At 42.0% G+C, this 24,913-nt stretch overlaps 1 long non-coding RNA gene across 1 annotated transcript in view; it reads left to right on the forward strand.

The window, feature by feature from the left end:
- LOC123956006 overlaps positions 1 to 8,826 on the forward strand; it is a 225,969-nt gene extending 217,143 nt beyond the window's left edge. Inside the window, exon 4 of the long non-coding RNA XR_006821485.1 lies at positions 8,753 to 8,826. This is a non-coding gene — a long non-coding RNA (uncharacterized LOC123956006). The remainder of the gene's footprint in view (positions 1 to 8,752) is intronic.
- The last annotated feature ends 16,087 nt before the right edge of the window (positions 8,827 to 24,913 follow it).

The following is a 24,913-nucleotide window of genomic DNA, read 5'->3' on the forward strand; positions in this document are numbered from 1 at the left end:
TGCTCATTTTAAAGGTAAGAAACCCCCCTGAACTTGAGGAATACTGTCTGTCAAAGCCTCATAGATGGTAAATAGCAAATGCAAAATACAAATTCCAGCTGCCTGACCCCAGTCATATGTCTGTTCATTCCATTCTCTGGCTCCATATTGTGTCTTAATGTTTGCTGAATGATGTTGAGACAGGGAAAAGAGGGAATGAAAACTAACATTTGTTCTGTCCCTACTATGCACAAGGCTCATTTCAGCCTTCTTCTCATCTCATCATATAGTCCTCACCCCATCCTGGAGGTCCGTGTTGGAATTCTGATTTTAAGGTGAGGAAAGAGTGGCTCAGAGAATTTGTAATGTACTGTGTAGCATACAGGTATGAGTGGCAGAGCCTTTGCTCAATCTGAAGGTGATTTGACCCCTTGAGATCATCTAGCATTTAGAGGAATGCCCAGTGGAAAGGGGATTATTTCAGACATATCATCATAGAAGAAAACCGAAAGTAGAAGGTAGTGTTGGCATTTTTTCTTCTGTGTTCTCAATTGCCTATATTTAATGAAAGCTGACCTTCTGCTTCTCACTCATAGCTCATCTGCTTAAATGCTAATCCCTGAATCCCCCCAATCCCCTGCCCCGCCCCCCCCCCCACTTTTAATCTCTTCTTCAATTAGCGCCCTTGACAAGGCTATCACAGGGATACAGAACCACTTCTTCATAGCTAAAGCCTCCAGGCCCAGCTGGCCAGTTCCTCTGGTGCTGCTCTCCTAGCTGCCATAGATCTTCATCTGGTGTTTAACAAGTCATGCCCCCCCTCCCCCAACCCTTCCCACACCTACTTTTGGCACACAGACAGGAAATTGAGGACTAAGGGAAATTCACCTCTGGCTTTTAATTCACTTGTTAATAAAAGCATTTAGACTCACATTCTTCCTTCAGGCCAGACACAAGGGAGAGCCAACTTCATGGCTCTATGAAGGAAAACCCATCTGTCCCTCCTGCACTGGCATTTTTTCACTATGCCACCTCTCAAAGGCAATGGATAGCCCAGACCATGTCCATGTTAGGACCTTGCCCAGTGCCCAGCACACTAGATGGTTGTAAATATTGACTGTGTTCAATGAGTGTCAGTACTTGAAAAGTGAATGATGGTGCTTTTGCCCTACATAATGAAATTAATTAATGGATAGAATTATCCCAATTTTATACTTTATTCCTATCAATTTTCTTTTGAGGTGATTTTATTAGACAGGAGTCTTTTGGTTATTTCAGAAAGAAACTCATTGAAACTTACTTAAAAACAAAGGAGGACATTTAATAACTCACTTACCATAGTATGGGAGGACCCAGATTATCTTTAATAATCTGCCTCACTCCTTGCCTTGGCCTGCTTTCCTCTGACAGGCTTCATTCTCAAGCAAGTTCTTGGAGCAGCAAGATGGCCACTGGCATCTTCAAATCTTCAGGCATAGATTTTACTATTTTGGCAATCTAAGCTGGAAGACAGAACTGCTATTCTAATAGTTTAACTCAGCTCTTGGGACCACTTGTCATGTGCTCCTCTCTGAGCTAGTCATGGTGGCGAGGGCTCTGTCCATCTCTCATCGGTCAGTGGGTCATCCACCCACCGCTGGAGCAAGGAGTGGGGATCAGGGAATGGCATGGACTGAGACTGGCAAAAGCGGGTTCTCAAGAGAAAATGAGGCTGACATATCCAGTTGACGAGGGAAAAGAGAATGAATAGGCAAAACAACAAATGCCCACGACGTGTCCAACTTACAGTACAAAATAATTTAGGAATTATAAACTCATAACACAAAACTGTAAGTTTGATTTCTTAGTGTCCAGCAAATCACTTTTTAAGTGTTCTACAGTTGGAGCAGAAGATGAATTTCAAAACAGAATACACAGCCAAAAGAGCTTTCTTTTGAAACTTCCTTTACATATAAATGAGGAAAATTTCAGTTACCTCTACTGGTATTTTTGCCCAGTCCCGTACATTGTTTATTTTCAGCCTTCTCTGCTACTCATGGACGGTTGATCATGTAGCAGATCTTGTAGCTTACACTGAGAATAGAGTATTAAATAAGGAAAACATGCCTGTTCTCCTGGAGATTGTGGCCTGGAGGAACTTACAGTCGGCTTCTAATTAACTCATAACCTAGGACTTGCCAGAGTTATTGAACTAATGCAGTGGAGTCAGTACATTTCCAAAAAATGGTATGTAAGAACATCCATTTCATATAAGAAGCAGGTTAATTAAATAAGTTGAATGATAATTACTTGCTTGAATCTGTGTGAGATACTTTGTGCTGGTGACCACCTTCGTTCTTAAAATATCCTAAGGTTTCCCTTTGTAGATGAAATGAGGAGAAGGAGAAGTTAGGTGCTCACCCAAATCTGATTTTTTCTAGGACACCAGGCCTGTACTGGGTGACCTTTGACCTCTTTTATGTCATGGGCATTATTCATACCCAGAAATAAATACACATATATGGTTTGTTTATAGAAGCCATTGGAAAAAATTCTCAAGAACTTCTGGGAAAGCTGTGATGACTGAATCATGAGTCCTTCCCAGGGCTCCCCATCCTTGTTTCTTTACCCCTAAGCCATTGTAAATATAGCAGAAGGAAAACTTGCATGTGTGTATGTCTGTGAGCACACTCATGGTGGTGGCAGGAGGCTGGTGGAAGGCTGCAGGACTCGATGCCTTTGAGCAAGTGATAGATAAGGGCTTTGTGGACTACAAGGAAAGTCCATGGGAAGAGAAAGCAGTGAGGCCCAAGGGGGAAAAGCACTGGAAAGGAGTCCTATGACTTGGCTTTGAATCCTGGCCCCACCATTTAGAAGTCAAATCCATCAAATCTATCACAGATTGCATTTCTGTTACCTAGAGTAAATTTGTACTTCCTCATACTTCATACCAGGTGTTTTGTGAGAATCAAGTGCAACAATACCTATGAAAATTGCTTTGAGCAATGCAAGGCTGTAATTTGTAAAGCTTTATTTTGTGTATCACTGCTCTTTCCTGATCTGCCCCTGCTTGCCCTCTCTCATACACAAACCTCATGATTTCCAGCATTCTGAAAGTGGGATAGTGTATATATAGTATCAACAAGTGTTTTTTCCTTCCACAGCTCTTTTGTCCAGAGTTGTGCACGTCTTAGGTTACTGTACTAGGTGCTAGAGATAAGAGTCAAAACATGAGTTTAGGCAAAGAGTATGAAGTTTGGACTCAGGGTATAAATCCTGACTTCTCTTTCTCTAGTTGTATAGTTTTGAGATAATCAACTAACTTCTCTAAGCATTCAGTTTCTTTGTCTATAAAACAGAAGTAATTTCCATGATTTATAGGGACTTTACTGATTGCAGGAGGGAACACGTGGCTCAATAAATCAGGCATTATTTTCTTTAAGACCTTTCCCCTCCCATCTAGGAGGTCATGGTTTAGAAGTGGAGATAAGACATTTTTCAATATTGTTCTAAAGCAGGGGAGGGAGCTAGTGGCTTTCGTGGGGGGGAGGGGGGCTGGCCAATCTCTGCATGGTTGTGTGGTTGAGTAAAGTGTGACTTAATCAAGGGAACCCAGCTGCTATGTGGTAAAATCTAGTCTTGAATCCAGATTTCCTAGGAAATTTTCAAAAAAGCAGACATCTTTAGGTTCATTAAACTATTATTTGGACCTTGATTTTTAAGAACATTTCCTGAAGTTAGTGATCTGTTTAGATAGAAGACAAACTGAGAGGTCCCACGCTACTTTAAGGAGCACATGTATAGTACCAGTGGGGGTAGAAATGTGCCTTATTTTTTCCTGAAAGAACATAGTTAAATGTAATGCAGGGAATAGAATAAGCCAGGAGAGTTTGACTCTAAGAGGTTTGATTTTATAGCAAATGGTTAGCATCATAAAATCATTCACAGGCTTATCTCGGGCTCTTCGGTGCCCTTGTACTGACTTGTGGGGTGCAGCACCTAGCCCATCAGTGTGATGCTGTGTTGCTTCTCCATTAACGATCCCACTACGGTCATCCTCTCTTGACCTCTTTCTTCTGCTTCCCTCTTTGCCCTCTATCAAATACCCAAAGCATGTTTATATTGACCTGTGCTTGGCCCCTGTTGTTCTTGATGATACCCTTGTGAGATCACCTTGTGAGTCATCATAAAGAAGCTGGAATAGGAACTTCAGTGCTCCTCTGTGGTAGACTGAACATTGATCCCTTTCGAGACCAGATCATAATCCCTGGAACCTGTGAATGTGACCTTATTTGGAAAAGGGCTGTTATAAATGTGATTAAGGATCTGCAGATGGGCAAGGATGTCCCAGGTTTTCTGGGTGAGCTCTAAATACAACCACAGATGTCCTTATAAGAAAGAGGTAGAGGTAGATTTCACAAAGAGCAAGAGGGGAAGGCAACGTGACCACAGAGACTGGACACTGATTGGAGCGATATAGTCATAAATCAAGAACACCAGTTGCCACCAGATTTCAAAGTCTGTTCTCCAGAATAGAGAGAATAAATTTCTGTTGTTTCAAACCACTAAATTTGGGATGATTTATTATGGCAGCCATAGGAAATTAATATACCCTCCATCTTTCCCTGGTCAATCTACCATTTTGAATATTATGAAATACATTTAAATTTCATCTGAAATAAATGATCTTATAAAAATAGCCCTTCCACAGTCCAGCAAGTCATGAGAGATAACAGGTTATAATAGATCACAACTGGAAGGGCCCTGAGAGGCCACCCAGTCTTCTCATCATAAAGTTGAGGAAGCCAGGATGCAGACAGAGCGGGGACTTGTCCAAGATCACTCAGTAAGCAGGTAGACTGTTACTAACCCAATAGCCAAGCGTTGCCACCACAGACAAGGGGTCATAACTATGGGGATGTCTGGGTCAGCAAGTAGAAAGGAAAGAACCTGTTTCAGTTCACTTAAAGAATGTGACTTTTTCTTTTTTAATGAGTTGTGGATTGTCCCTTTCAGTGTAGTTAACTAAAGTCAAGAAACATTTTGGGGAATAAAAGAAGACAATAATCTTTTCTTTAAGAAACAGATAGGATTGAATATGTCTGACTTGGGAAGATATCCCTGATACATGGTTGCAGGTAGTGTGTGGGCTTTGGAATCCTGGACCTGCCCAGAATTCTGTCTCTGCCACTCACCAGGTCTGTGAACGTGGGTCAGTTACTCGATGGGAGCCTCAGTTTCTTCTTCTGTAAGATAGAGCTACTAACAGTGCTCGTCTCAGACTGTTGTGAGGCCTGTGTGAGATTCTGTGTATAAAACTACCTCACCCAGTGTCTGGCAATTAATTGAGGCTCCATAAGTGTTAGTGTCTGGTAATATGTTATCAATTAAAATGAAGTTGTAGGACCTGAGGGTTTTGAAGGGTCAGGGGTGGGAGGTTGGGGGAACAGGTGGTGGGTAATAGGGAGGGCACGTTTTGCATGGAGCACTGGGTGTTGTGCAAAAACAATGAATACTGTTACGCTGAAAAAATAAATAAAATGGTAAAAAAAAAATGAAGTTGTAGGAGAGTATATAGAACTTTATCTTCTTTACATTTCTTTTGGATATTTTACAAGGACCCTGGAAATTTCTTTAGTAATCAGTAATAGCAGTAATGATGAGAAACAGGTCTGACTCATAAGGAGCAGAGCCTGCCATGAGGCTGCAGGGTTTTCAGTGTGGCAGGGCTGGGGCTGTTATCGTACTCCCAGAGCTGATGGTAGTCCTCAGGCCTTGCTGCTGGGAAATGCACAGCTATAAATGTGCATTTACATAAACACAAATACGCATGATCCTGGGCGGGGGGGGGGGGGGAGTGAGGTGACCGCACTCTTATGACTGAAACTCACAGACGCACAATGGCCCCATGCTGCCTTCGGGGGGTTTGGAAATGGTGGTTTGCACCCCGGTCTCCAGGCCCTACCCAACCCCTCTGAGCTGTGTGACTTGGGAAGATCACCTGTCAGCCCTGTTTCCTTATCCATCGAACACATAGGCTTCTTACAAGGTTCAAATGGGGTTAAGGACCTAAAAGTACATGGGAAACAGGAAGCCAGTCAAAAGGGGATACTATTATATACCCGATCAGTTACTAAGCTCAACACCTTATCAGTTACTGAGCTCAACAGAGTGTTTCTTTGTAATACATTTCAATTTTGTTCATTCTGTCTGGATGTGCACTATTGTCATTTGTGCTGTCACTCATCTCCTGTTTGTTAGCATTCTGGGTGGTCTTACTGATTCCTGCGTGGCTTTCACTCTCTATCAGTACACTTTTTAAAAACATAACTTCTGCCATGATATTCCGCCAGCGCATCTTTCTGTAGATCCCTATCACCTACTGTAGGAGATGGTTGGGCATACAAAAAAGGGAAAGCATCTGTCAAGGTACAGAACCATCTGTTTTAACTAAACAGCCCTCAAGAGAGCTGTGAACTTTGTTTTCCTGGCCCCGTTTTTGGGATGCTGGTCTTCTGGCCCCGAGAGGGGAGCTTTGAGTGACTCACTCTGCTGGAAACGACCCCCCTCCCCCAGCCTCTGGTCCTGTTCCTGGTTCCCAGCCCCAGCTTAGACCTGCCAATTAAGTAGCTTACATCAGTCTACCAGCTGCTGATCTTTTGGACATGTTTTTGTACTTGTTTTCTGGCTACCTCTGGTCAGTCTTCTTCTGATTGATGGGTTGACATTCTTTGGCCCTGTCCAGACTTCTCCATGAGAGGGAATGGTTTGTTCTCTTGCACGATACATGTATTAAGTTCCTCATAGGTGTTAGGAACTATGCTGGCTAAATATGGTCTTTGTTTCATGGAACTTACAGCTTAGCAAAAAAATAATAATTGAAAATTTCATTATAATTATGGTATTACAAAATAGGAAGAACAAGATGCCTTGGGAACCCATAACAGTAGAAACCCTAACTTAGATAAGTTAGATAACTTAGATAAGGTTGTCAGAGAAGGCTAGCAAAGTCTGAAGAGGTCACTGCTTCTTCTAGTCACCTAGAGCAGAGATCCTAGGTCATCACCCACAATGTCAGTTGGTACCAAGCTGCAGGTACAAATCTGGGCTGGCTGGAGCCCAAACAGTCTTGTGGTTCTGTCTCTACCATCGTGGGCTGTAGGAGATTTGGTAAGTTACTTATCCTATCTGACCCCTAGTTTCCATATCTGGGAAACACAAATGACTACCCTTTAAGGTCACCGTGAATGATGAAATAATGAACATGAAAGTACTTTGGAAACCATGTGAATGAAAGGGAGGAAGTTGGTTATAGGACATCTGACCCAGCACTGAAATGGAACAAGGAATAGAAAATGCTGACCTTACCAGGGGCCAATCCTTTCAGAGTCTTACACTGTTTTAGAACTTCAGGAGTTCCACATAAATATATATGGATACATGTGTTCTATATATGCTACTTAAAGGGGTGGGAGCAGTTTTTTAAAAATATATATATATATTCATGGGTTGTCCCAAAGGACACAGCCCTCTCCCTACATGATCTCACTAGAATTCCAGTTACCTGGCTTAATGGAATACAGCACTTGCATCAGTCTCTGAGGCTGGGGTAGCTATGGTCTACCTTAATAGTGCATGATAATAACATGGTGATTGTTAGTGCTCTCCTTTGCCAGCAAACGCCCACAACTTTCTGTCAATCTAGTGGCCAATGGTAGTCTGGCAGAGAACAGCCGGTTTGGTCTCTACATAAACTGTTTTGCATTTTGAAGAGCAAACCTGAATTCTGTTCTGGAAACCAATATCGCACTGTATGTTAACTAACAAAATTTACATAAAATAAACTAAAAATAATAAAATATTTATTTTATTTTATTTAAATTTTTCTCTTCAAAATGCAAAACAGTTTATGTAGAGACCAAATCAGCTGTTCTCTACAAGACTACCCTTGGCCACTAGAGTAACAGAAAGTTGTGGGCTTTTGATGGCAAAGGAGAGCACTATTAATCTACCAGTGTTGTTATCAAATTTAAAATAAATGAGTATAAATAAATAAATAAAATAAGGAAGAAAAAAAAGAAAAGGAAAAGAAAAAAGAAAGAAAGAAAAAGGAAAAGAATTTTTTAAAAAAGAAATAAAATTATTGGTGAAATGCAAAAAAAGAAAGAAAAGAAAATGAAGAACAAAACTATGTGTACTGATTCCAATCTGGAGCCAAGAGCTCCAGGCATCACATGGACTCTGGAATGACTATAGGCCTCTGGGAGATGGCAAGTTCTATCATCACAAACCTTAAGGCATCTTTGTAGCATGATGAAATGACAAAAGCATCCATGGTCCCTGATCCCTGGAGGCCCACCTGTTACTTTTTTGTATAAAAGTTATGAATGGAATATAGTAAGAATGACACTCATGGTTCCCTTCTGCTGGTTAATCATTGGTCATTCCAGCTTGACATACAGTTGCTCTTCTAATTACTAGTGAGCAAAATTGAGTGGGGACCCAAGGTGTGGGCTGGATCCTTGGAAGTTGAGAATGTCTGTAGGTGACAGCTCCCCTGCAACTTGATTGTGTGATAGCTGCCAGTGTATAAGCATATTGTAAGGGTTAAATGCATCTTGCATGTAATGTACAGCAGGGTGCCTAATAGAGGGTGAATATTGTTCATATACATTACCTATTAGTTATTTATTAATGACTGTCACCAATGGGCATAAGAAAGAGGGTCTAAACTCATGAAAGAACAGAAGTTTTTAGAAAAACAACCCATCCCTTTTCTTTACCTTTTCCACAGTGTTACCTCATAACCCCTTTGGACTGAGCACAGAGGCTGCTTTCCTAGTTAAGAAGGCTAAATCAGCAGAGAAGAAAAGGTCAGTGGGGACAGGCGATCCTTGGAATTTGAAACGGCAACTGTCTAAATGCCCAGCTTATGGGTGTGTGTTTTGCGTGTGGTGGTGGTGGTGGTGGTGTGTGTGTGTGGTATGTATGTGTAGTATGGTATATGCATGTGTTGTGTCTACATTGTATGTTGTGTGTGTGTGGTGTAGTGTGGTTTGTATGTGTAGTTGTAATGTATGTATGTGTTGTGTCTGTGTTGTGTGTATACTAAGCATTTAAAATGGAAATTTCCAGATGGCTGTCTCTCCATAGGCCATTCTGGCTGAGAAGTCTATGTTCATATGATACCAGTGCTAAACAAAAGTTCAGAGAAGGGGAAGATTGACAAGGAGAAGGTGAATCTAGGCTTCTCTGACCAGTTGAGGACCAGTTCTCGTGTAGTGTCTGCTGTATGACATCATTTTACCTCACAACTAACCTGTGAGACACAGTGGGAACACAGGCTGGGAGGTAAGATAGTTGTCCAAGGTCATATAATGAGTAAGTGAGAGGGTCTGGTATGATAGATATTGACCTGGTGATACAGTGAGTGATAGGCATAGACCTGGTGATACAGTCAACCAAAGTAAGGGGCTACTGAGCTCAGAGAACAGTGCAGTCAGCTTTGGGGGCTATCACCAGAGAATGTAGTAAAAAGATGACAGGGAGAATTCACAGGCTAGCATTAGACTCTGGAGATCCCAGCACATGTCTTAAGGGAATAACATTCTTCAAAGGGCTCTTATTTTGGCCTTCTGGGAAGAATAGGGGGGAAGCATAGGGAAATCAGCTCCCAGAAACAAATCATTCCAAATATTCTGTATTCAACAGAGTAGTGGGTTGGGCCAAGCAAAGAGGATTTCTGATTAAATTCCCTGGGGTGTCGCTTTCCAAGGACAAGTTTTAGATGCTATATCGGACAAGAGTTTGGACTTTTTTTTTTTTTTTAATTGTTGCGCCCGGACTTTGATTGCTATCTGCAAGGGAAACAGACAGTGGAAACTATTTCATCAGGACTGATGGGAAAAACACATTTTCATAGTGCCCTGAATAGCAATGCTTGGTGTTTGAAGTCATTATGGTAAATAATGGGTAAGCTGGAGGGAGGAAAAGACCCCGCAAGTGACTTTAAAGAGTGAGAGAGGGAAAGAGGATAGAGAGATAATCATGACTGGGTGTTGACTGTTGGTGAGAAATTTCCACTGAACATTAAGCTCTTCCTGAAAGTTTCTTCCTAAGCGCTGCCTGGGCTGTAAGGTGGGGGGAAAAGGAAGATGTGAAAGAAGATATGGACTGGAGGCAGCGTGTTCAGGCCTTGCCAGGACTGCCTGGTGGAGTGAATACCTCATCAGTTCCTTTCTCTGTTCTTCATTCACTAATTTATTTAGTCATTTCTTCATTTGTTACATAATCCCTCAATGCTTTCTAAGTGTTGGGCTATGAGATTTGTGCCAAGATGTGAAGATGAACATGTAAGATGAAGCTTGCCATCTAGTGAGGGAGAGTAAAGAGAGAGAACTACCAAGGTAATTATCTAGAATGAAGGTACCAAGAAATCACAGGAAGATGTTGAGAACAGATTATCACTCACTTTGTTATACCTGCTTTGTGCTAAGACTCTAGAACAATCAGGATGTGATCCTTCTGCTCTCCAGACCTCACAGTCTAGTGGAAGAATACCTATTTTAGGAGGGACTTGAATCAACAACCCAAAGTCCACAGAAGATAATGTCTTAACTATAGCGGACTTAGTGAGTGAGAAATACAAGAATATAGAGCTAGATTCCATTTAATTCAAAGTGTTGTAGCCTTCCGGGTTCACCAAGTTCAGTAAAAAACTGAGAGACTTACAGTGGCTGATCCTGGTGTGTCTCGAACTAATGTCTCTTGATCCACTGTGTTCATGGTGTGGCTCTTTACTGACATTGAGAACATGGGGTGGGGAACAATTGTGGGAAAAGAATGTTAAGTTTTATTTTGCGCATACTTAGTTTGAGATTCCTGCAAGACTGTTAAGTGAAACAGTTGAATATATGAGAGGAATTCAGAAGAAAATGCGATCTTGGACATAATTTGGGAGTTGTTATCTTGGAGGAGATTATTAAAACCGAGGACTTTGATGAAATCATTTAAGTGGGTCTATGGGTAATCAATGAGTTTTGTAGGGAACTCTTCAGGACTCGAGAAGAATGGAACCCTAAGAACTCTGGTTGAGATATACGTAAGGAATCCCACAGTTCGTTTTATGCAATTACAGGCATTAGTCTCAAAAGGCACCATGAGGTCACCAGCTCAACCCCTCCTCAATGCAACAGTCCACCCCATAGCATCTCAATGATTGAGTACTAATCGTAGGAGGTTTGTAACACTTGCTGGACCACATGGTTGAGGGCAAAGAGAGCAGGTTGTCAGTTTCACGCTGCCCTACATGTAAGGCCTGGATGTGCCATTTAAATCATAATATCACCCTGTCCTCATGCTGTCTTTCCTCTATCAGACCAACCCAGCAGACCTTGTTCAGTGTGGAGCCATCCAAATCAGGCCTGCTCTAGTAATCTTGTGATTTTACCAACCAAAGAACAAGGCTGATCTAGAATTATGTGATCTTCCTGAACACAAACTTCTGGTGACATTTTCTTTTTTGGTTTTTGGGGTTTTTTGATCATTACAAAACATAGTCCAGGTTTCCTTCATCAAATTGTCCAATTTTGTGTGAGTCCTTTGTGACAACTACTGGGCTTTTCCTTATTAAAGAACTCTTGTTAGTGCATGAGTATGAATTTGAGTTGTCACTCAGTTGAAACCCTCATTTCCCAGAAGAGCAGGCCCAGACCCCAGAAGTTAGGGGCAGCTTGGGGAACACAGTGTTTGGAACAGAGCTGGAGCTGCCATCACGTGCCCTCGGTCCCATCTTTAGTATGCTTTGTGCATCTGCTGGCCAAACCTATTCCCCAGTTTCTAAGGATAGAAGCTGGGGAGATACGGGAATCGGAACTTTTTGCAAGTCAATCTGGTATTACAACACCACCCTCTGATGCGTTAAGTGCAAATGAATCAGAACCAGATGGGCAAATTTTCCTGAAAACAACATGTTTAAAAAGTGGAGGAGAGAAGTTTTTGGCAAAATTATCAAAGATGTTTAGCCACATCAGATGTATATAGCACTTTGCCTTCCTTCCAGCTACTCCCATCATTGCCACCTAGAGAAAATGCCCTGTCTGAGCTCCAGGGACAAGCCAGGCAGAAAAGGGTAGGGACTGTACCCACAGTCCTGTCACTGGCATGCCTGTCTCCAACTCTCGTTTTCTCCGAGGTCATTCTTGGCAGGCAGATGAGGTTTGGATGAATAAAGCAATCATAAGGAATCAATTCTGGAGAAAAATCCAGGCTTAGACTTTTAACATGCATTTCTCTTGGACTGCGATGAGATTCACATTTTCAGATTCAACTAAAGCCTCTTGAATACTTATGAAGGGGATAGTTTTGTGCTAGGCCCTGGAGTGGTTCTTTTCTGACTTGGTCGATCCAGCCAGTTGTGAGGAGGCAGAGTCATGAACAGGTGAAAGAGCTCAGGATGAGAAAGGAGACTTGATCAAGGTCACACAGCCAGGCAGCAAGTTCTCTCCAACCCAGTGGCCACTAGCCACACATGGCCATTGAAATAGAAACCAGTTAATTCTGAATAAAAATTTAAAAGTGGGCCATTGAGTTTCACTAGCCACATTTCAAGTGATCTGTTGCCATGTGTGGCTATTGGCTACTGGACAACTGAAATACAGAACATTTCCATCATCGTAAAAGTACTATCGTACAGTGCTGCTACAGAGCCTGGGTTTCAACTCCGATCTTTGTGACAAAGTTCTGGGCTCCTTCCCTATGCTAAGTCAAGTGATATCACATCATGGAAGCTTCTAAAATGGAAGACAGTTCCTCTCAAGCATAGCTAGAAACTTTGTCCTCCTCACCCTGGGCAGGGTATACAGGGAGATGCAGACTGATTTTTTAGTAAGCTTGCTCTGTGCTCTCTGTGGCCAGTGTGGAGCAGCAATGGGCCGGGAATCAGAAGGGAAGGGAGGAGAATGTGAGTTTGGTGTACCCAGCCCCCATTCGGCTCATTTCTTACATTTCAGGGGCATCATAGCAGCAGAGGCTGTGGCCAGGGGCCATGCTAACAGTGAAGTTAGGAAGGGATGCAAAGAAGTCTGCATGGTGGAATGGAAAGATGGTACATGTTTGGTCAGAAAAATCAGGGTCTGAAATCCACAGTCATGTGGGCTTGGCAAAGTTGTTAAGAGGGAATGGTGCCATCTTCCTTACAGGCTTGTGAGGATTTAAAGGTGTTAGCAGCTGTGAGACATTATCTGATGCCTAGTGGGTGTTCCTCCAAACCAGTTGATGCCTAGTGGGTGTTCCTCCAAACCAGTTGCCGTTGGCTAATCATGCCCTCCTCTTTCCCTTCTCCTCCCCTCCCTTTCCTGCTGGGAGTTACCACCAGTTTCCATAGTATTCAAAAGATAGTATTCTTTGATTTCAACATTTTCCCCCATTTTCAAAACTAGTTATCAGAAAAACTGCTAATAGTGTTTTTTACAATGATGTGAATTACAGCAACCTTCCAGAGCAGTCTTCCTTCTTCTTCTTTTCTTCTTTCTTTCTTTCTTTCTCTCTCTCTTTTTTTAAAGCATTATCTAATCTTGTAAAGACAAGCTTCTCTGTTTTAGTCCTCACATTAGGGTAAGTTTGGGGTTGGGTAATCAAAAAATGACATCAGATTTACTTAGGCATAATCAGTGAACTTTAATCTTGGAACATTTTCTGGGCTATTATTTGTTGCTATTATCACATTTCATCCTACAAGCATTTGCAGCAGCTTACTCAATATTGCTTTCTTAAAATAGTAAACGAAAAATTAAAAATATTTTATATCTCAGGGTGCCTGGGTGGCTCAGCCGGCTGGGCATCTGACTCTTGGTTTTGGCTTAGGTCACGATCTCAGGGTTGTGAGACAGAGCCCCCAGTGGGCCCCCCTTCAGTGGAGAGTGTCCTTGAGATTCTCTTCCTCTCTCTCTTCTCTCTCTGCTCCTCCCCTGCTCCGACCACTCTCTATTTCTCTCTCTCTCTCTCTCAAAGAAATAAATCTTAAAAAATTTAGTATCTCAAACCTGAGAAAACATAAGTTACAATAGAAGGTTAATATCTCAGAGAATAATACAACCTAGAAACATAAATCAGAAGGGAAGACACCACACTAAAGTGAAGACCTTATATGATTTACATAATTAACTAGTAGGAATTATTCAATAATATAATGTTATATATAATGTTTATCCCTCATATTTGACTCAAATTTTATAGAATGATCCACATTACCTTCCACATGATAGCAGTTTTGTGAATATTTGTTGCACAATGTGACGAAGATGAAACTTCAAGAGGTGAAATCCTTTGTGAAGGTCACGCAGTTACTAAGTGGCAGAGCCAGGATTCAGGCCCTGTGTCTCCTGTCCCCTATTCATTGCGCTCTAGAATGACAATCGCTCACATTTTCCTAACACTAGACATATAAAAGGCTCTTTTATTTCCAGAATGCTTCTGTTGACCTCCCAACAGTCTTGGGAGGTGGCATTATTACCCCATATTACAGGTGAGCGATGATGTACCCATGACCTAACTTACAAGGAACACACTGAATGTTTGTATTTAGGCCATTGTGCTTCCCATCCAGTATATTTTCTAGATTTTTTTCTTTTACAAGGTTCCCCACGGCGTGCAAGCCGAAATAAAAACAGACACACAACATTTCTGAATCTGGCCTTATGCATCCAGGGGTGATCTGTGGGGCAACCTTTCTGTCTCCCTGTAACAGAAGAAGAAAGCCAAGGGTAGTGTCCCTTGGTCGGCAGCTCTTGCATACCTTGGAACAAGTACTCTGATAGTGGCGTCAGTTTGAGGACATTTAGTTTCTCCTGTCAATACGGGGCTTTTCACTGATTATGCCTGCCTGTCCTGGCATGCTGAGCACGTGCGAAGGACTCAGGAATGCTCATGGCCACGTCACCAAGGCCTCTCAGTGACTCCAATGTTGCAGCCTTCCCAGTTGGTTACCTCCTGTCTTAGAGGCATGGTCAGGAACGGGTGACGTGCCCTGTGTGTGTTCGATGAGTGTCTGTGTGTGCACTAGAGTGATTTTTCCCATGTTGTGTGTTTTATGACCGTCACAGATGGCAGATTTCCCGGGGTGAGAAGGGTGGAGGAGGGGCTGTGTTTCGGGAGAGGAGGAGAGAGACAGGGGAGACTGAGGGGAGGCAGGAAGCAAACTTGTGTAGATTTAACGGGCCTCATTTTATAGCCATTAGCCCTGTTTTCACAGGGTAGCAAGGAAGAGTCTCACCAAGGTAAACCGGTTTTCACTATTATGGGGCCGGGGATGGAAGTTGCATTGTTTTTCTTCCTTGGAACTCACATGGCTGCTCCAGATATTGGCCTCTTTTTGCCTCAGAGACTCTGATTTCAGTGCAACCACTCGAACACTGGCTGGATATGATCACATACGTTTGTGAAGACATTCAGTTTACAGACCACCAGTCCGTATTTTCCTGTCTGCTGTTTGATCTTCAGAATAATCCCCTAACTACCCAGGGCAGATCCTTTGTCCTGTTTTCCTAAGGAGAGAACTGAGGTCTGACGAAGTTAAGTGAGCTGCTGAATCACCAAGCCCAGAAAGGAAGAGAAGGGCACTAGTCCCTGCTGACTATCAACTCTGCACTACCCACGTGCTGAAGGAGGGACCCCAAATCTCAGGGCTCTTTAGTAAATTGGCCTAAAGTTACTGAGTTTGGGCTCTGCCAATAACTGGGGTTGTGTCAGAATTAAGAAACTGAGCCTGCCTGTCTCTAAAACTCAGGCTCGTTTCTGCTACACCACCGACTTTCTGTGAATCCTAGCCAGAGGGCAAGTTTTAAAGGAAAAAAGACCTTGGCATTGATTGCCCAAAACCACTGACAAACCAAACATTATGCAAATCAGGACCCACCATGTGAATAATAGCTCACATGTGTGAGGCACTTTCAGAAACACTTTGCTTCCATTCTTCTTTAACCCTCACAGCAAGCTCGTTAGCAAGAGGTTCTTATTCGTCCCATTTTACAAATGAGGAAGTTGAGGCTCGGAGGGGTAATTTATCTAAGATGCCATGGCTAGTGGGTAGCAGAGCTGGGATTCTGACATGTGTCTGATGGAAAAACTTGTTTTCCGTTTTAACCCACGTTACCCACAGGCTGATTTCCTCTTTCACTTGGGTCATTACTATAGTCACATGTTCTTAAATGGAACCTTTTCCACTCCATCCTTGTTACCTGCAACACGAAGTTCAAGTAGCTCAGCCTGAAATTCGAGATCCTCAGGTTTTCCACATGCATCTTCCTCTGCCTCTCGATATGCCTTGTGCCCCAGCCATGTCCCAGTGGCTGTTTTAGCCCCATACCCCTGGCGCTCCAAACCTTCAGTTGTGTCCCAAGCAGCATTTTCTTCCTGCTTCTCCTCTGAGAATGCTGTTTTCTTTCAAGGATCACCTCTGATGCCATCCATCCCAAGGACCCTTCCACGGTCCTCTAACTGAGTCTTGTGGGCCCCCACAGTGATCTTACATTGCCCAGATTATAGTACTGACCTAGTCTTCATTAGTCCCTCAGATCTCACTTTGAGCACCCACTCAGGTCTGGTTCATTGCTTTGTCCTCAGCACCCACCACAGCAAGTGATGCCTGCCGGACACAGTAGACAGGGAATGAGTGTTTTCTTTGGATATGCAAAAATCCCCTCCCACATCATAATGCATAGAAAGCTTCCCATTGCTCCTTTTGGTGCCCCCAGAAGAGTGCAGGGCTTTGGAACTAGGTCCATGTGGGTCGAAATCCCCACTTGTTTCCTTCCTAACTGTGACCTTGGGCATGACTTACTAAGGCCTCCTATCCCTGAGTTCTCCTGTCTGTTAAAAGGATGGTGGCCTTCAGGATGGTGCTTGGCACACGCGGAGGGCTGAGTAAATTCTGGTTGTTAGGCAGAGCTGTTATTCTTCTAATAGTTTCTCATATCTCTCAGGGATGTCATTAGATTTTCTTTGGATGTAGGTGTGCAGTTTCATGGTTTTAGAGTTGAACTCCTCACCTTGACCAACACTTGGCTCTTCTGTTTGACCTTCCCATGTTTGTATGTTTTGTCGTTGCTGGTATGATTTATTTAGAGTTGTAGCTTTGTAAACCATGGCTTAAAATGCTCCTGTGCTTTAAGGGGCAACAGACTGGGTAGAGAGTGTGAGACAAAAGGGCGGAGGTGGGTAAGGGAACCGGGTGGAGTCTGTTCATTAGGGAAGTCACTCAATGTCTCTGAGACTTCTTTCCCTCATCAGCTAATGGAGTATTTGGCAGGATATGGTGTAAAATCCCTTGGAGTTTAAATACACTACATGTTTAAACCTCGTACTTTCGAATTCTGAGATATCAAATGCTCTTAAAAGTAGAGATGAGATGTTTGCTACTGTATCCCCCTGCCTTCCTTCTAAAACACACACACCCCAAGACCCAGAGAAAATCCATAGTTCTGTTGTTTGAACTTGTTGTTTTCTCTAATCAAGTGGTTGTTTGCAAATGTTTTCTGACGGTAACAGCAACAAGGCCACCTCTCCTGGAGGAGAGTGAGTTCTTTTTCTCAGAGAGATGCTGTTTACTCAAATAAACTCAAACTCCACCTCCTTCTTTGTTTGGATTTTCCTTTGTAAGCAATCAAAGCCAACTGGTAGAGTCCTCCAGCTTGCATAGTCTATGCTTGGTCAGTCCAGTGTGGCACCTTTGTTTACTTTCTCTTTTTTCTTTTCCAAACGTTAGGTACAGATTGCATCATGAGCCCCAAAGTCCTTTGCAAGAGGCAATTAATTCTGTAAGAATGACCAAGAATCCACCATCCACCAGGCACTGTGGGAAAGGGCTGGAGAAGGTGACCTTGATGCCAAGTTCAGGATCATGGAGAAGGAGGGCAGGGCAGGGTGGGGAGGAGCCTCAGAGACCATCTAATCTGATGTCCCTCAAGTGTTATCATAAAACACTCGTCCCATGAGTAGCTCCTCAGAAAAAGGCCTAATGTGGATGAGATGGAAAAAATAAAAAAAAAACTGCTACTGTGGGTTCACAATGTACCTGAGTATATGAAAGAGTCTGAGACTTGCAATTCAAGAAATTGTGTTTCAGGGCACCTGGGTGGCTCAATTGGTTAAGCCACTGACTTTGGTTCAGGTCATGATCCTGGAGTCCTGGGATAGAGTCCCACATTGGGCTCCCAGCTCCACAGGGAGTCTGCTTCTCCCTCTGACCTTCTCCCCTCTCATCCTCTTTCTCTCTCAAATAAATAAATAAAATCTTAAAAAAAAAAAGAAATTGTGTTTCATTTTGTGTCTTTCTGTTTCCTGAGTTTTTAAGACCAGTTGTGTGTTTGTGTATGTTTATTCATGTGTGTGTAGTTAACACTAGTAACGGCAGAATTGAATTTGCACCGAGGTATTTTGACCTCAAAGTACCACTCTCTTGCTGTTCCTTTAGTTATACCCACAAAGATGTCAGCCATTCAAAGTGGAGACTGCTGGCTTCATCTGGTTCACTGACTTGGTTGGTTTGGCCTTTGTGGTATTGGCCTTAGGGGGGTTTTATATTTTTAAGTTATTTTCCAACATTTAGAAGTTGGGATTTTTCTTATAAAAAGCCAAGATTCTTGCTTTGCTTGAAAAATTGTAAGATCTGGTCACATTGGACCACAGTGCATCTGCTGGGAGCAAGAGTGCAGCTGTTCCCTTGGATAGGGTACCGATCTCCAGTTCACCACACTCTTGCCCAGACTGACTTCACTCTGACGCTGCAGGCTTAGCCTCTCTTGGCATTTGAGCTTTCAGTCTCTGGTTCAGAGCAAGCTCTAATGAGGCCACAGCTCTGCTCTTCATACTTGCCTGCTTTCCCTTCCAAGAGTTGATCTGTGTTTTTGATGAGACCATCTTGTGGCAGGTGAAACCCAAGAGTGCCTGGCTTAGGGTCTTAACAACAAAAAAGACAACACTTGTTGATGTTTATCCTGTCAACCTCTGTTTTTCCTATTTAGCAGTGATCCCCTACTTTAATCTTCACAGCAGTCTTATACAGTGGGAATGATTGTGCCACTCACTTTTGAGATGAAGAAATTGGACCACAGAATCGTTAGTATAACTCTCCCCAAATGATATAGTTTATAAGTAGAAGAATTGGGGTTTGAATACAGGGGACATGCTCCTAACTACTATAGCATATGTCTTCTTTTTATTTTATTTTTTTAAAGATTTTCTTTATTTGTCATAGAGAGAGAGAGAGCATGTACAAGCAGAGGGAGCAGCAGGCAGAGGGAGAAGCAGGTTTCCCGCTGAGCAAGGACCCCTATGCAGGACTCAGTCCCAGGACCCTGGGATCATGACCTGAGCCGAAAGCAGCCACTTAACCAACTGAACCACCCAGGTGCCCCACAGTTCTTTTTTAAAAAAATTTCTGTTTGTTTGTTTGTTTAAGGAATCTCTGCACTCAGTGTGGGGCTCGAACTCATAACTCCAAGATCAAGAGTCACATGCTCTTCCAACGGAGCCAGCTGGGTGCTCCTTAACTACTTTTAGTACATTTCTTAAAACATTGTTTGATACAAATGACAGAATAATTTAGGTTTTATTTTGAACTCATATTAGACTTACAGAGAGGTTGAAAAGAGATATGGGGCACCTGGGTGGCTCAGTGGGTTAAGCCGCTGCCTTCAGCTCAGGTCATGATCTCGGGGTCCTGGGATCGAGTCCCGCATCAGGCTCTCTGCTCAGTGGGGAGCCTGCTTCCCTCTCTCTCTCTCTCTCTCTGCCTGCCTCTCTATCTACTTGTGATCTCTCTCTGTCAAATAAATAAATAAAATCTTAAAAAAAAAAAAAAGAAAAGGGATATGAAGAATCCTCCACATGTCCTTCACCCTGCTCTGCTGACCATTAACATCTTCAATGCAGTTATCAAATACAGGTCATTAACATTACTAACTGACCTACAGACATTTTTCTAATTCACCAGTTTTAATATGAATGTTCTTCCCTGTTTGTTCCAAGATCCTTATCCACAGTCTAACACTGTGTCTCACTCTGTTTTCTCCTGTGTCCCTTCTAGTGTGTAATAGGTCTGTAGTCTCTCCTCAGCTTGAGAACACTGACACATTTGAAGAGTATCTCACCATTTGGATATGTCTGATGTTTTCTCATGATTGAAACGAGATATGCATTATTTTGGCAAGAATACCAGAAAAATGGTGTGTCCTCCTCAGTGTATCACACCAAGGAGTTTACAATGTTGATTGTCTTGCTGGTAATACAGCTTCATCACTGGGTTGATATGTGAGTGCCTGCTGGGTTTCTCTCCTGTTAGGTGCCTATTTTTTCCTTTGTAGTCAATAAAATTGGGGAAGATAATTTGAAATTATGAAAAATCTTGTTTCTCCTCACATTTTTGTCCAACAATTTTAGCATCTTTCAGTTAATCTTAGCTGCAATGATTTACTTCATTTGCTTTTAGTAAAAGACTTGTGAAACAAGTAGAAAATATTGGAAGATTATAGCAAGAATCGAGGTTTGAATGCAAAATGTTCGAAAGCTACTTCTTAATAATCATTGCCTTTTGATTTCCTAATAGAGTTGATATCATAACTACGCATGAGTGACTTTTGTGACTTTGAGGAAGCACGAACAGTTCAGAATCAGTGCTTATGGTTAATGGGGACAACAATTGCAATTTCAAAGTGTCGCTGCACAGAGAGGAAATCATTAAGAGTAGATGCTCCCATCTGGCTGCCTGGACCAGGAGCTTGAAGCTGTTCCTCAAGAACTTTGTGACTTTTGGTAGACTGTGCAAGCTCGCTATGCTTCAGCCCCTCAGAGAGCCAATGTGAGAATTAAACAAACAACAGGTGTCAAATGCTGACAGTAGGGTGCCTGGCACATAATAAATAATCAATATATTTTTGTTGAGTCCAAACTTGATATAGTCAATCACCAACATTAGAAGTAATACTTGTTAAGAACTGTGCAGGGTCTGAGATTTTACACTAAGTGAAATTAATGCAGGTTACTCTGCCATAGTTCTGTGGCTACATACAGAACTCGCAAGACCCCTGGATTGGAGGCAGAAGAGTTTATTACTCACAATACATCAAGCAGCATTAGCTTCTTATTCTCGTCGGCTCCCCTGACTTCCGAACCCTATGGAGCCATGTGGCAGGACCCAGGTGGATGCTTCACAGCTGGGAAATCCTGAGGTCAGGAAACCTCTATCTTTTCTATTGGACCCAAACAAACCTGCTTTCTGTTCTGGAGGGAGATACTCTCTGTTTTCCAAGGTTGTTTACTATGTAAATATCCTTGATACATTAGTCCAGAACAAAATACTCAGTGTCTCTGCTCAGAAGATGTGCAGAGACGAATTGTCTCCCAACAACACTGGACAATATTTGATGCTTCCCTTGGAAGAGAGCACAGTGACCTGCAAGGATTTTTACCAGGGTTCCAGAAATCAATGGACATTAGTCTGCTCAGTTAACTGATAGCTACCCCAGTTTCTTAAGACTCTGTATTTCTTTTTCCACTGTATTTCATTTTCTGTAGGGCCTTTACAGTATATAAATCCTATACCAGTGTTTTTATCCCCCCTTTTAACTAAGCATCATGGAATTCCACCACTGATTCTGGTTTGATTCTTAATTGTGTCTTAGAGCAAGCAGTTCCTGAATCAGCGTTCTTTTTTTTTTTTTCTATATGGAGAAAACTAACCTCTCTGTATATTTGAGATGGAGGACGGTGATGAGTTTTCTTTAGCAAGGGCGAAGGGATGCCTGTGGAAGCAGAATATAACTTCAGATATCCCCCGGCTCCCTCTTTGTCTTTTTTTTTTTTTTTTTAAATGGTGGAAGCTTTTAAAATGTCACATCTGTTTTTAATCATTTCCTTTCGTCTTTTACTATATGATCAACTCAGCAACCTGACTTGTAAAAGGACCCAGACTATTTTGTAAGACAACCAACATATGTTAAAGAAAATTGTCCTTTTAATATTCCAGTTGCAAAACAAACACACAAGAAAGGTTTTCCTCACTATTTACACTCAAGACAGAATGATGAACTGTCCTGTTATGGACAAAGGATTTACTGCCCAATTTTATCACAAAGAATGTTTAAAGCAATTATATCATGCTTTTTAAAAAGAAAATATTTAAAAATGATGAAAGAGTTCATACATAGAAAATCATGCATTGAAGACAACTATTATCTCTTCCTAAGATTAAAAAGATATTAACAATTTCCTAGGTGCCTGGTTGGCTCCGCTGGTTAAGCATCTTCCTTTGGCTCAGGTCATGAACCCAGGGTCCTGGGATCGAGTTCCACATGGAGCTCCTTGCTCAGCGGGGAGCCTGCTCCTCCCTCTGCCTGCAGCTCCCCCTGCATGCGCGCTCTCTCTCTCTCTGACAAATAAAATCTTAAACAAACAAACAAAAACTTATGTTCAGGGCACCAGGGTGGCTCAGTTGGTTAAGCGACTGCCTTCAGCTCAGGTCGTGATCCTGGAGTCCTGGGATCGAGTCCCGCATCAGGCTCCCAGCTCCCTGGGGAGTCAGGTTCTCCCTCTGACCTCTTCCCCTTTCATGCTCTCTCTCACTCTCTCTTTCTTTCTCAAATAAATAAATGAAATCTTAAAAAAAGAAAAAACAAGGGCGCCTGGGTGGCCCAGTGGATTAAGCCGCTGCCTTCAGCTCAGGTCATGATCTCAGGGTCCTGGGATCCAGCCCCGCATAGGGCTCTCTGCTCCACAGGGAGCCTGCTTCCTCCTCTCTCTCTGTCTGCCTACTTGTGATCTCTCTCTCTGTCAAATAAATAAATAAAATCTTAAAAAAAGAAAAAAAGAAAAAACAAGTTGATGTATTTGCTTTATCTCTCTCTGGACAAAAAAGGAAGAAGGGAAAGAAACACAGTTAAAGCATGCACACTTCTCTCCCTTTCCTTTTTCAAACCTGTGACTTCTACTTTGTGTTTTTATTTTTATTTATTTTTATTGAACATAATTGGCATCCCATATTATGTTAGTTTCATGTGTGTTGCATGACATTTATACACATTGGGAACTGATCACCATGCTATCTAGTTATCATCTGTTACTAACGAAGTTGGTACAGAATTATTGACTGCATTCTCCATACTGTACACTGTATCCCCTGTCTCATTTATTTTATAACTGTAGGTTTGTACCTCTTGATTTTCTTCACTTTTTTTGCCCCCTCCAAACCTCTCCCTTTCAGCAGTCACCACTCCATTCTTTGTATTTATTAATTTCAGTTTTGCTTTATTTAGAGGCTGCTTATAAGTGAAATCATGCTATTTGTCTTTCTCTGTCTGACTTATTTCACTTGCCATAATGCCCTCAGGTCCATTCATGTTGTCCTAAATAGTGAGATTTCATTCTTTTTTATGGTTGAGTAGTATTCTGTTGTATGTATATATATCACATCTTTTTTTTATTCTTTTCTTAGAGATGGAGAGGGGAGGGGTAGAGAGGGAGAGAGAGTCTTTTCATTTTCATTTTCATTTTTATTTATTATTTTTTTTGAGAGAGAGAGTCTTAAGGACATTCCATGCTCAGGATGGAGCCCAAAGTGGAGCTAGATCGCACAACCCCGAGATCATGGCCTGAGCCAAAACCAAGAGTCAGATGCTTAATTGACTGAGCCACCCAGGCTCCCCTACATCACATCTTCTTTATCCATTTATATATCAAAGATACATAGGTTGTTCCTATATTTTGGCTATAGTAAATAATTCTGTAATGAACAGAGGACTGCATGTATCTTTCTGATTTAGTGTTTCTGTTTTCTTTGGATAGATACCCAGTAGTGATATTGCTGGATCATATGGCAGATCTCTTTTTAATTTTGCTTTTTGTATTTTTCAAAGAAGTTGTCCAATCTATTTAAGTTTTAAAATTTCTCAGCTTAGATTTTTGGCAGTCCTCCATCATGATTTTCAGAATTTCTACCTATAGACACTTTTATTTTTATTCCTAATATTGCTTATTCATGCTTTTACTCTCTTTAAAAAAAACTTGCCAGAAGTTTGTTTATTTTGTAAGTTCTTTAAAAAAGAAGTTTGTGGTTGTGTTTTTAAAATACCTCCCATATTGGATATAAAGTTACATTTTGGTCCCATGATTTAAAGCATATATAAATAATAAATTCTTGGCAAATAATTAATCTTTCAATAGACTAAAGATTTGTTCAATGAATTTTAAGGACTACTTACTTCTGGTATGTTTTTATTCACAACACTTCTGATACCACAAGTGTGAGATTTTTTTTTTCTCACACCAACCAATTCCCAACTCTTTGGATTCTAGCTGGGTGTCCTACAATTCAGTTCATTTCTGACACTAACCATCCACAGTTAACATCAGACTTCATAGGTTTAAAGGTCCAGTTCTACAAGACTGCCCTCACATCAGATGCCAGTTATAAGTATTGGGTCCCCAGGTAACTCACACTTCTGTCTGACTTGGCTACAAAGTCGCAAGAGTTCTCATAAATCCCCATTTCTCAGTTTTGAGAATTGTAGAAGGGCACATAGAACTCAGGAATTCTGAGTTTACTTGCAATTGCTGGTTTTTATAGAGGATGCAATTCAGGGACAGCCAAACAGAAGAGAGACATAGAGCAAGGTGTGGGGGCAGAGAGGCATGGTGCCCGTTTGCTGTCTCTAGGCATGCCGCCATCCCAGCACTTCAGTCTGTTCACTGACCCAGCTTCTTAAACTCTGCATTTAGGAATTTTTATGGAGGTTTTATTACATAGGCATGATTGATCAAGTCATCAGACTGTCTTGACTGATTCAACTTTCTCCAGCTCCTCTGCCCTCCCTGGAGGCTGGTGGGTGGAGCTGAAAACTCCCACCCTCCACTCATGCCTTCATCTTTCTGGCAAGCAGCTCCAGTCCTGAAGTCCTGAAGCCCT

This window comes from Meles meles, chromosome 1 (genome assembly GCF_922984935.1).
Source record: "Meles meles chromosome 1, mMelMel3.1 paternal haplotype, whole genome shotgun sequence".
Lineage (NCBI taxonomy): Eukaryota > Metazoa > Chordata > Mammalia > Carnivora > Mustelidae > Meles > Meles meles.